Below are 13,085 nucleotides of genomic sequence, written 5' to 3'. Positions count from 1 at the left end.
TACGCAAACTCCATGGACTTTGGCGCTAGATGCGTCTAACGCCAAAGTATAAATATGGAGTTAGTTTTGCGTCAGAATTGCGTAAAAAAGAACGACGCAATTCCGGCGCAAACAGAGTATAAATATGCCCCTTTATGCGTACATTATTACTGTGAATTTGAGTACTCAGATAAATCTACAACTAGCAAAGTTTTTAGTTGAATACTCCATTACTCCATCGAGAGTCACTTAACAGTCACAATTTTGCTTCAGATTTAGAGGTAATGCCAAAGAGATACATTTCCCAGCCCTGGGACCCAAGTCTACTATAACTCAGTTGTAAGGCAGATGTAGAACATGGTAAAAGGATAATCCTTAATAAAAATATTTAAAATGAGTCATACTAGTAGAGAGATATATGTACAGTGGAAACACAACATGTAGAAAAAAGAATGTGATTTCTCTAATCTCCCCATTTGTAGCAGCAGAACTAATTCCTCAACCAAATCAGCAGAAGCAGAGTGTGCACAAAGGCAATATAAAATACATAGGTAATGAAACATATTACCAGTAGATGTTGACATTGAAGTCTATCTCTTTCTCTCTATCACTGTCTTTATGTCTGTGTTCCTTTTAACTCTTTCACTAGCCAACTCTTTCCATCCCCTCTCTTAGTTGCCATATTATGACCTACACAAGTGAGCAGATTTCATATTATCTGAAGGATATTAAATCAAATTGGGACAGAGTACAAACATTTGGCAAGATGATTTAAATGCTTGAAGCTTAATCAAAATGACTGTTAATACTTTATTGCGCTGCCTCATGCAATGTTGGAAGTAACAACAGTAAAACTGCTTTCTTTGAGAGAACTGCATACATTTATTCATAATGGACAAAATATAGCAACCAATGAGCATTTGTCATGTAGTGTACAATACATTCACTACCCAATAGAAACCTTCCACTGCCACTTAAACCCCATGGGACAAGAGAAATCAGGACAAGAGTAATTCAACAATATATTTGCAAAGTACTCTTTTTGTGCTCCAAATGAGACATCAGAGTGGAGGCATTATTGTCCCCTTCAAATGACTTGCCTTATTCCTGCTTTTCATCTCCATTGACACCTACAACACATCCTTAATGTTAGTGTGAAGTGCAATTTCAGTTCTTAATGACAGAACCCTTTGGGTCCCTGTGAGACTCTGTAAAACTGTGACATAAGTGTTTGAACGTGGTTAAGTGAATGCAGGTTTAGAATGTTGAGTCGGCCATTACACGGAGAGGAATAAAGATGTGTAATACCCAGCTTTGTGTGTGGCATAGTCATTGGCAAGTACCCAGGCTGGGGAAGGTGCTACAAAATGTTTCTTTTAATTTGCATGCATTTTACAGTGTACAAGGTGTATTCCAATGTATTTATTTGTATATATGGTATAACACTGTTTTGTTACAGAAAGACAGTGTGGAAAAAGTGTGTATGTCATATATTGATGTAACATATAATTCAGAGTTTAACATGGTTTCTTTAGTTAAGTGTACAGTCGAATTCACACGCTATCATTCTCGCTCCATAGCACAGATTGCAAGCTCAGTTTTTCTCAAAATAATGTTGAACAATACGACACGATGAGCAAGTATGAGTGTGTACCACTTTTGGCCAGATTTTAGGGCTAATGTAGACATTAGCTAGGATTGGAGGGGGTAATGAGTGAACTGATTTCATCTTAGATTTCATTAATTGTGTTGCCAATCTTTGTATTATTTGCAAGCTTCACTTTCATTTCACTCACCATAATGCTTACATCTGCAATTTTATTTTTCATGTAACCTGCCCAAAAACAAGGTATTACTATACAATTAAAGAATTTTAAAATTCTACTATGGATTTCCTGGTTGACCCACACTTAAATAAAATGTATTCCTGACTGCCTATGGCAGCATTTGATTGTTATCTAGTTTGGCTTTTTCCCAGGTACGTTGTGGGAGATGTATGTTTTAGTCCAGCATGCAAATAAAACAGGGTCAATGGAGTTGATCCAGGAACAAGAGGAATAAAATCCCAAAAAAAGAAATAAGTAACCATTGGAGGCAGGCCCACACACTAGTACCAGATGTCTACTAGAAATGACACACAGCAAATTGGAGATAAGCCCCTGTCCTAAGACCATGACCAAGGTAACAGAAGGCGCAAAACGCAGTAGCTATAACATTATAGAAGGTAATCCATGAACATAAGACAAGGGCAGAAACTACAAGAGAACCTGGTAATGTAGAAATTAAAAGGCATGCTTGTTTACTTGAAATTATGGAAAGGAGTATATTCATAGGGCCAATGGGGGATAGGAAAGTAGGTACAATATGGGGCAAGTATATGAGATTACTTGCGGTAAGGGTGTGTGCATAAATTTTCCCCAACTTTAAAATAATAAGAAAATCACATAATTTATCAACATTACACTTCTCATGACTTTTAATCATGAGGGAGTGGGTGAACATTTCATTATCATTGTCCATTCATGACATAGATTTTGCTTATGCTTCATTGGTGCATTGCTTCTTATGGTGATGTTGTGTATGATTAAACAGAAGACCACAGTTTAACCCAGTTTCTCTAGGCAAGCAATCAATCTTCCACTACAGACATGCAAACAATAGAACCCGGATTACAAAAGGTCAAGAACTTCCTCAGTAATATTCCTTATTTACTTTAGGAAATTGTATCTTTGCACCTGTGCTGTGTCTGTGATCATAATATAGATCCATAAATACAAACCTACACATATATCAACATCAAAATATCAAACACCACTATGTTGTCAAGGTATTCATACATGGGGAAGTATAGATCTACTATTCGAACTCTACATCTAATGTACTATTGATACTAGTACTAGTCATTATTGGAAACTCAAATTTTGATACCATACCCATGGATAGAAAGCTTATTCAAATGTGAGGTGGAAACATTGTTATTTTCATGACATCTTTGATCGATAAAAGTGTGCTGTGCAAGGCAGTGGAGGACGCATTGTTGATTTTGGAACATCATTTTCATGTGTCATTGAGACCACCTGAAGTTAGGGTATTTATCTATATTTTTGTTTTGCTGAAATGATTGTAAGAACTGTAAAATGAATATGTGCATGTGGTGTATGTCTTATGGACCTACAAGCCATGATTTGTGGCCAAGATGCGTTGGTGTGTGATATCTTCCTGTTTAGAAAGTCCTGTTAGTCAAATGCAGGGGCAAGTACTGAAGGAGCTGAAAATACCTTCAATGTTCCCTCACCCTTCGGACCATCATAGAATGGTGGGTAAGATCATTGTTGTGTTAAAGTAAGCAGAACTTGATCTGTGCTACAACAAGTTATATTACTGTAGACCAGTGATCTGAGCTGCAGAGTGGCAGAGGCAATCATGTTATTGTGATGTACACATACCAACAGGCAAACATACTTAAAATGACAATTGTGAAAAATAACCTTTAGACCCTTCTGTAGTGGATCTGTGATCCTTGTTTAGAACCCAGTCTGTATTTCGTTATACATCAGTACTAAACACACTTTGAGAGAACAACCAAATGAGCATTGCAAGGAAATGCCTCTTATTGCATGATCTCTCGCAAAGATTTGGACCAATGCCCCTGTTTTTTCAACTCTGGGAGTGGACCGAGGTCTGCTACCCATACTTTAGTGTTAATGCTTTGACCTTTAAAGGTATATGCTTGATTGACGTATGCCGAATTGGCATAAGTGGATTTATTTATAAATCCCTAGTATATGGTACCAGGGGTAGCTAGAGCCTGTACGTTAAAGTGCCCTACCAAGTCAGAGGCACTTAGTGTACCACCCTGGATGTGACAGTGTGCAAACATGATTCCCAGCCTGGAACTGCATACTGACAGAACAGTTTTAAATTGCAACTCGATTGTGCCAATTAACATAAAAGCAAAGCCCTAACGTCCCTATCTAATATTTAGCTGTGATAACGTCTGAAGTTTGAATCGGACTACTAAAACTGGTGCTTTAAGGTAACAAAATAATCAATACATTAAATTGGCAATGATACCCAAGTCAAATTTAATGTAACTTTTAAAGTTGTTGCTCACAATTTCCAGTGGGCATTTATAGATGCTGAAAACAAGATAGCCTTCTGCCTTGGCGGAGAAGTGTGAATGACTCCTATAAGCAAGAATAATGGAGTTCTTCCATTGGAAGATTGTCACCTCTGTCTGGCAGGAAGCCACACAGGATGTGAGCCCAAAAGGTGAGCTTTAAAGTGGAAGCCGCTTTTAAATAGTAAATGGTGGATATACAAGTGAGGGGCTACTCTTTTGTTCAGATAAATGAGCTGGCAATGGGACAGAGAGTGGAGACCAGTTACCAACAGTTTTTTCTGCTTGTGTGTAGCCCTCAGATACCCTTGCCACTAAGGTGGGCTACTAAACTCTACACACACACACACACCTAGATGCCACAGTTTGCAGAAACTTGTCATCAGTCAGGAAAGATGTTGGTAGACCATTGGCTACTAACTGCCACAACCATTGAGAGTACTCTATGTGCCAATATGTGGCACCCTTGGGATCTAGACATCAGATTACATCTGGACTGGAGAAAAGACCAATGAAGAACCCCCCTGGTGTTCCCTGGAACCGGCAAGAGAGGCTGTACCAACTGATGGACTGCACCAGCTTATTTGTGTGCTAGTGAGGAGAGGAATATGCCTGTGGTGCCTGGCTCATGGAAAAGTCCCTTCCATGCCCCAGACAGAAGAGGCAAACTCCAAGAGTTAGTTGACTGACTTACTGTTACAGCACCAGGCAGAAAAAAGCAAAAGAAGCCTGTTCTGTCACATTAGTAGCTACACCTGCTTGATTGCCACTGACTGCTGATGTGAAGCATGGAAGACAGATTTCTGATGCTGAAATGTTGCATTGAGTGTGTCGGGCCTGCAAGAGTCATAAGAGTGCAGTGTTGTAACCCACGAAGGAAACTAGCCTTCACTAAATGGAACTGCAGTGTTTGCTGTGCCCGGAGACAAGTAGTACAATGGCAACTGGACTTTTCTGGAAGGAAGAGGTCTTCAAGGGACATCGAACCCTGTGGCCATAATGACCCAACCAAGCATGTGGACCACCAAGCCTGAGGAGGGGTAGACCCCTGTCAACTGCACAACACCTTCAGCATACTGTATCCATTATATCAGGCTCACTCAAAGACTATGGTGATTTGTCCATAGAACCTGAAAGTGGACTTGAGACTGCTACGGTGACAAGTTAACTGTCTTTATAATCCTTACTGCCCCCGATATTCCTCCTATCACAGTTGGTTACTCAATGCGGGTTACTTCTTTCTGCCCCCCGATACTCCCCCTGTCACAGTTGGTCACTCAATGTGGGTTGGAGTAGCCAAACACAAATCTTCATAAGTATCACAAATTTGTCAAACTTAGTGGTTAGCAATACTTTTTAGAATTTTGCAGTGATTTACAATTTACTTGAAAAGCCATATCTACAGAACACTTCAGTGCAGTTTGTTAGTTTGTTGTCCAAAAATGTGTGGAAATCAGATCTATTTTTATAAATTGGTGTCAGATTTCTTTGTGTTACATAACATTGTTATTTAGGTTGATTGTTCTAAATGCTTTACCTTTGCTCCTTTGTCTGGCCCTGACTGCTCAAAGCCAAAGCTTCTCAGGGTTGAGCTAAAGGTTCTAAAAACAAGCCTGACAGGATTGTGAGTGTATTAAAGGTTGATGTCACACAACCACACCATATAATTTACCACATTCCTCACAAGAGGATTAGCAATCAAAGCTCTAAAATAATTAGTGCTGTGGTCATGTGATTTAATACACTGTACCCAGATTAATTTTACAAAAAAATAAGTAGTGTATTTCCTAATACAGTTTATGAGAACGTGTTGTGCTCTGGTTAAATCCTTCTATTTTAAGAAGTATTAAAACTGGCTCCACATGTATATGTTTGTGATTCGTTCTGCCTCAGTAATGGTGTTGTTTATTTGAGACCTAAACTATTCAAACCTTTCCAAATTAGGCAAATAAAACCAGTCATTTGTTATTAAGCATTGCATTCCGCTATGACCAACCATTATGATCCATTCCGCCATGCCATATCTTTGTCAGAGTGTCCAAGATTTGTTTACATAAATTTAAATAACAAAAGACACGTTTATTCAAAAAGCATGTCCTTTACAAAGTAGTTATACAAGGTATTCAAGAGACAGTTTGTCCAGAACTCAGAAAATTATGTTCTTTAGACAGCAGTAAGTTATTGCACTGAAGTGAAAAAGCCTCTGAAATATGCAAATCGCTTATTATCTGTAACCAGCTTTGAAAGGAGGCATTATGATAAGAGGAATAGGTTTGTAGTGCAATTCTCCTTGTATTTTATTCTGCAATCTGCAATTTGGCTCTTAATAATAACTCCGTTGTGGTGTATTATTTCAGCATGGCATATTTTTGTAGCTGAATATGAGCCGAATAGTGCGCTGAGAATATGTCATTATGACATTTGATTTTCTGAAAAATAAAGTTCTCTTTGTGTGCTCTAGTGGCTGTGTAGTGTTTTTTTAATAGGGTTGTTTAGTGTGCAGAGTGGCCCTGACCAAAGAGGAAAAGCATTTTGTGGGTCATGATGCCTAACCCCTCCCTCAATAGTGGTGAAAAAAAAGAGGTTATACTCAGGAGATCTGTGTGTATGTTTTATGTTATACTTTATTTAATCTCAAGTAGATATAAACAAAGTTAGTTAACAATAATCAGAACAAATGAGTAAGTTCCTGTAGTCAGATACAAATCAGAATAACAGGACCTTAAGAATATGACTCCAGGGACAATATCATGAATGCAGCATGTTAGACCTTGCTTCCTTTGAGTGGTTTCCCTTGACTTTTCAACCTTCTGACCTCCTGTTTTGCTGACTTTGTTTTTGCTGGCTTTAGGATTGTGAACATTTTACCCCTACTAAACAGTGCTAAAGTGATACAGCTCTTTTCCCTCAACATGATGACTTTGGATTATCCACGCTGGGTATATTTAATTTACTCTTATGCCCCTAGTAAAATGCAGCTTATGTGCCCAAGGACAGTAAATTAAATGCTGCTGGTGAGTCTGCAGCATAGATTGTGCCACCAATTTAAATAGCCCTTCAAGCATGGCCCAGGCCTGTCATTGCAGTGCAGTTTTAAACTGCAATGTCAACCTGGCACATTATCCCTCTTTCCAGGCCCAAACCTTCCTTTTTAATATATATAAGTCGCCCCTAAGGTAGACTGTGGACAGGCCCAAAGCAAGGTGACGTATATTTAAAAAGCTGGACATGTACATTTTAAGTTTTACATGTCCAGGTAGTGAAAAACTCCTTCTCACTAGTTCAAGGCCTTTCCCTCCCATAAGTAAACATTTGATTGCATTATTACACCATATAAGTGTAATTTCCAATTAGGTAGGTAGATATTTTGAGTGTGATAACTCTGGACGCACAATTTAAAATCACAACTTATAGGTAAGTTTGGCAGTAAGTTGCCAGTCTGAAAATGCCACTTCTAGAAAGTTGGTATTTTCTTACTTTAACCATTCTGTCCTGCTGCCTATCTCTGATTACATGTCTGGGTAGGTAACAGCTGGGCTCTTATTCATTCCCTCTAGACAGCCAAACACAAAGGGAGCATAGGTGTGCCTGATGGGCCATCCACATCCTGATGGGTCATTAAGATATTGATGGGCTGTCCAGGAAAGGATGAGATGTAGGAGCCGACACAGCTGATTAGGCTGAGTCCTGAGCTCTCACAAAGGGCTGCATAATACCCCCACATTGTGTGTCTGGAACCATGGAAGGGAGGGCTTCAAAGGCCTCTCTTTGAAGTCTCCCCCAATTCAAAGGCACAACTGGGTGTGAGAAAAGACCCCTTTTTGTCATGGTTAGTCTTCACCTTTTGCCTGGTATGTGATGTAGCCTCAAAGTTGTTAGTGCCCAGAGACCATTCTAACCAGGTTCCCTGGGACAGATCTCATGCCCATCAATACTGTTGTAATGCATTAGTGATATTGGCAACACCCTTAGCTACCACTAAAAGTCCCTAGTAAATGGTACCTAGGTACCCAGGGCATTAGGTACTATGAGTAGACCCCTGAGGGCAGCAGCACAGATTGTGCCACTCTCTAGGACCATGCATCCTGAAGCACCCACACTGTCATTGCAGGGTGAATGTTTTGATGGAATCCTAAAAGGAAAACTTGACCTGGCACACAGCCTGTGTTCCCTGTCCACCATACACTGCATGCACTATGGGTAATTCACCCCTCTGGCAGGCCTTCCAGCCCTAAGGCAGGGTACACTAAGTGGGCATAGATGCATGAGAAAAATGCCCCTACTGTGTCCTTACCAAACCTGGGACATAGTAAGTGAACAGGTAAGCTATTTTAATGGATGTGCTAGACACTGGTCACTGGAGTTTTACAGCAACATGATGGTTACCCTGAACCTTGGGTTATTTGGTATCAAACAACTCATAATGATAAATCCAAACTGGTCCCAATTGTAGATTTATTACAAAATGTACCAAGGGGTCACTTAGAGGTGCCCCCTGCAAAAGCTAACTACCCTGGCATGGTTGCTGGCCAGTCACAACCAGCCTGCCACCATGGTGTGAGAGACCCTGCTCTCTGGGATTCAGAACAAAGCCTTTCCTAGGTGGAGGAACCAACACCCTCCATCAGGAATGTGTGCTGCCCTTATAGCTTCAAAGGACTTGCCACAATTAAAACGCAACCCCCAGGCCTGCTGCTAGCAGCAGATGGCCACTTCTGTTGCAAAACCCCTCTTTTGACAGGAGCAACGATTGGAAACTATAAAAAAGGACAGGCGAGTGATCAGTCTTGGCCTGCACTACCCCTAAGGTGTTGCATGAAAGGTAACCTCTCCATTACATTTTCCTCCATCTTGCATGGAAATAAAATAGCCAGTCAGGTGTAGGGAAGTGACTTCTGTCCACCAGAAGTGGTCTTTAGTGGGTGTTGCCTCCCTAAGGTAGGTGACTCATTAGTCACTACTAGGTACCCCCTAAAACACCCTCTAAATACAGTATTTAGTGGGCATCCCTAGACCAAGAAATCAGATTCTACAGACAAAAGAAGACAATCACCAAAGAAGACCCAAGGCTTGAGAACTGAAGTCCTGCTGCACCAAGAATTGGCACCAAATCTTGCCATCACTCTGCAACCCCAAGGAACCAAAGACGTAGTGTAGGCTACCTCACTGACTGGCAGCTGACTAAGGAACCAGGTGCTGCAGCCAGACCATACTTCACCCTTCAGACTGCAAGGACAAATCTACCAGTGTGCCAAGTTTGGTGGCACTGCGCCCTCCAGTGGCCAGACCGTGCAATAGCTCTAGGTACTGGTCACCTCATCTTGGGCACCCAGAAGGACAATCCATTCTGGACTAAAAAAGAACCAGGAGGAATCCCCAGCCGAGAAACCACCAGGACCTACCACCAGAGTGCCCCTGCTGACCTACAAGCAACTCTCAAAGTGACCTACATCCTGCTTCCAATGGCACCTTTGTGCACAGCTCCTGGGTCTCTGATTCGCTCTACACCCTGCCACCCTGTACCTTGCACCGAAGATCCAGCTGTGACTTAAGGGTCCCACACCCCTTGAAACCTCAACATCCCAATGGGACCCATGGGACTTACCTTTAAGTATGCCTGTGTAGTGCTTTTCCAATTGGTTCCCTCCAGTTGACATGGCAACAGCTGATCCTGCCGGACTGGGAGTTGCCTGAACTTCTCCAGTTGGTCCAAGGTACCCATCGATGACCTCAACATACCTGTAAAGAAGACATTGGTAAACACATTTTACAGTGAATTTTCAAAGTATTTCTCCACTGTTATGTATGGTGCGTAATTTTGCACAAAAAGACTAACTTTATTAAAGCTTAAAACATTCATAACTTAAAAAGTACTTACCTGATTTTGATGACCTTGATCTTAAAAAATGTTATAAAATCCAAAGTATTTTTGTAAATTGGTCTCTAGTTATTTTTTTGTGCACATGCCTCGGTTTATTGACACTGTGAGTTCAACAAATGCTTTATACTTTTCCAAGATTAGCCTAACTGCTTGACCAAGCTACAATAAAAAGTAGAATAATAGATGGTGTAGTTTTCACCTCTGCAAACCAACATGTGGACGCCCTGCACAGTGTGCCTAGCTTTGCACACTACATAGCCTCCTACAATGGGTATTAGCATTGTATCCCAGTCCCCAACAAATGAGTACACTTCTGGACCTAGGGGAATTCTGCCAGGAAGAAGGACTGCTGTGCTGCTAAAGGGAATGTCACCCTGCTGGAACTCTGCTGGACATTGCTAGGATACTGCTTTGCTGTGCCTGCCCTAATGCTTGCTTGCCCTCCTTGGCTGAGAGTGAGAAGGACTGGACCTGAATCTGTATATCCCTAGAGCCAAAGTGACTCCAAGGGCTTGCTGGCTTACTTCCTGTTCTGAAGTATCAGGGACATCAAACTTCACTCACCTCTTCTACAGATTGGTAATCCACATGAGTTGACACTCAGTCAAAAGATGTGATACATATTTGATTGATGGGAACATATTAGTATCATGTAAAAATGACTATAGACTGCCGTACATATCTGTACAGAGTGAATACAGAGGATGGCAATATGAGCATATATTCATTGATTTTGTAACATTGAAAATATAACATGTTTCCCTGGCAGTAAGAGCGCATGGTGATTTACTGTTGTAAAACCTCTCTGGCTCTGCTGATTTTTTGTGATCAGAAAGTTATCACCTGATTCAGATGAGAACCCTCCTCATGTTCCAGCAAGTCAACCACCTGAGTCACCCGAGGAGTCCTTGGGCTGGCATTTTTTTCAGATGAGGTGTGGTTGGAGGAAAGTATCTGTAAAACACATAGGGGCAAATTTCTACTTTTTTACGCAAACCTGCGTTAGAGCAGGTGTGCATCAAAAAGTATAGCGCCATATTTATGGAATGACGCTAGCCGGCAATGAGGCCCTGTTAGCGTCCTTGGGAAGGACGCTAACAGGGGCCGGGGACGCGTAGGAGGAACCGGGGCTTGTGAGCCAAATTATGGCGCTACACTGTTTAGGGCCAAACAAATTGCCTCTAAGCAGTGTACAGCCATTTTCTGGTGCACAACCCCCATGGACATGCTTCCTGTCTTCGTTAAGACAGGTGCCATGCCCACCACCCCAATGACCATGCCAAGGGGACAATAGGGGACTAATGGCCACTGGGGCCAGCGCCGTGCAAAGGGCCCCATGTCAGGGCCCTCGAGCGGTGTTGGAAAAATACAAATACTCATCCGGACTTACCTGGAATGGATCCCCATCCTTAGGTGACCTCCTGGTGTGGGTGGGGGTGTCCCTGGGTACAGGGAAGGGCACCTGTGGGCAATTTCTATGGTCTGCAACCATGGAAATCTGCCTACAGGTCCCCTTACACCTGCCCAGACCCAGGCATTAAACAATGGCGCTAAGCAAGCTTAATGCTATTATTTAAGGCCCCCATCCCCCCATGCTGGATTTTATCATGGGGGTATAAATATGGCGCAAAGGCCATATCATCCTTTTCTGGACGGGAACGCCTACCTTGCATCTCGTTGGCGCAAGGCAGGTTTTCCCCTCCAGGAAACGATGTAAACTCCATTACTTTGGTGCTAGTTGTGTCTTACGCCAAAGTATAAATAAAGAGTTAGGCTTGCGCTGAATTAGCGTAAAAAAATGAGGCTAATTCAGCTCATACCAAGTATAAATATGGGCTGTAATTTGTAAGATATGCAAAAAAGTGCAGTAGGTACAGCTGGAACAAGCAATATTCCATGAGTACCACTGGGATGATTTCAGACCTCTGCACCCTGAATGCCTTGCTCGGGATGAGTTAGCTCATACTGCAGAGCTTCGTAATTCATCTGAGGTGTCCACATCTTTTTTTAACCTGGTGGGACTGTGACTGCCCATGTACACAGCGGCCAAGCAGATGAAAACTTTAAACTTCTTTAACAAAACCCAGTTTTGCTGCTTATGAGAGGGTATTATTTATTTGTCTGAGAAAGGCAGGGTTGCATAGGACAGGCTTGTCAAGGATCCTAAATGCCCACCTAGGCAGTAGTTTGAAAAAAAAAATTTCTACATTTTCCTTCTATTTTGTTTGCATTTACTCCCAATTTCTTGTTTTTGTTCTATCCCTTTGTTAACCTCTTTTTTGAGCTGTCCTATACTTTAATTATGTATTCTGTTTATAGTATGTACCCCTTTCTTCCCTTCTTGATCACTCTTGTGAGACACTCGTGAGAGCCATGATGCTCCCATGTATGGCATGGGTGATTCTTGCAAGCCTCGTGCAGGAGTCATGTGAACAGTCTTCTCTAGACAAGTAGAGCTACACAGAGCAAACTTCTCCACGGACATAAATGTTGTTTTCATGTTCTTTTCTGTTAAAAAATCTACAGCCTCAAACACTGCATTTTGTTATCCACAATTAAATTATAATATGCCTTCAAACATGGTTCCATAACGATTTATAAAATAACCTTTTCCTAGTTCCACACCCTTCCTAACACTGAGCAGAGTGTTTTACCCACTTGAAATGGAAATATCCCCACTCAAACACCTCACAGGGGGTAACATATGTGCACATTAAAGTTAATAAATACACAAGAGCTTCTAATAACAGATTGCAGATGTTTTGTCTTATAATTTCAGAAACATTGCCTCTTTTACTTACAATTACATACAGATTGAACATTTACAGCTTAATTACGAGGTTGGAGGTCCTAGGACCACCAGCCTCATGGTGGTGGTTAGACCACCAAAGCTGTGGCAAGTGATGGCTGCCTTGGTTGTAGTCAGCCAGAGAGGAGCTTAACTCTTTGCAACCTGGCTGATTAAAACCTTGTTGTCTGCCAGCCTTTTCAGTAATTTCCCCTCAGGTCTCATGAGCCATGTTTCAATGTCCACTCCCTGAAATATGTGAGCAAGTCTCATGAGAGTCTTGTGAAACTGCAAAAAAATTGTAGGGAAATAATAGT

This window comes from Pleurodeles waltl, chromosome 8 (genome assembly GCF_031143425.1).
Source record: "Pleurodeles waltl isolate 20211129_DDA chromosome 8, aPleWal1.hap1.20221129, whole genome shotgun sequence".
NCBI classification, from domain to species: domain Eukaryota; kingdom Metazoa; phylum Chordata; class Amphibia; order Caudata; family Salamandridae; genus Pleurodeles; species Pleurodeles waltl.
Note: the sequence above shows the minus strand (reverse complement) of the source record.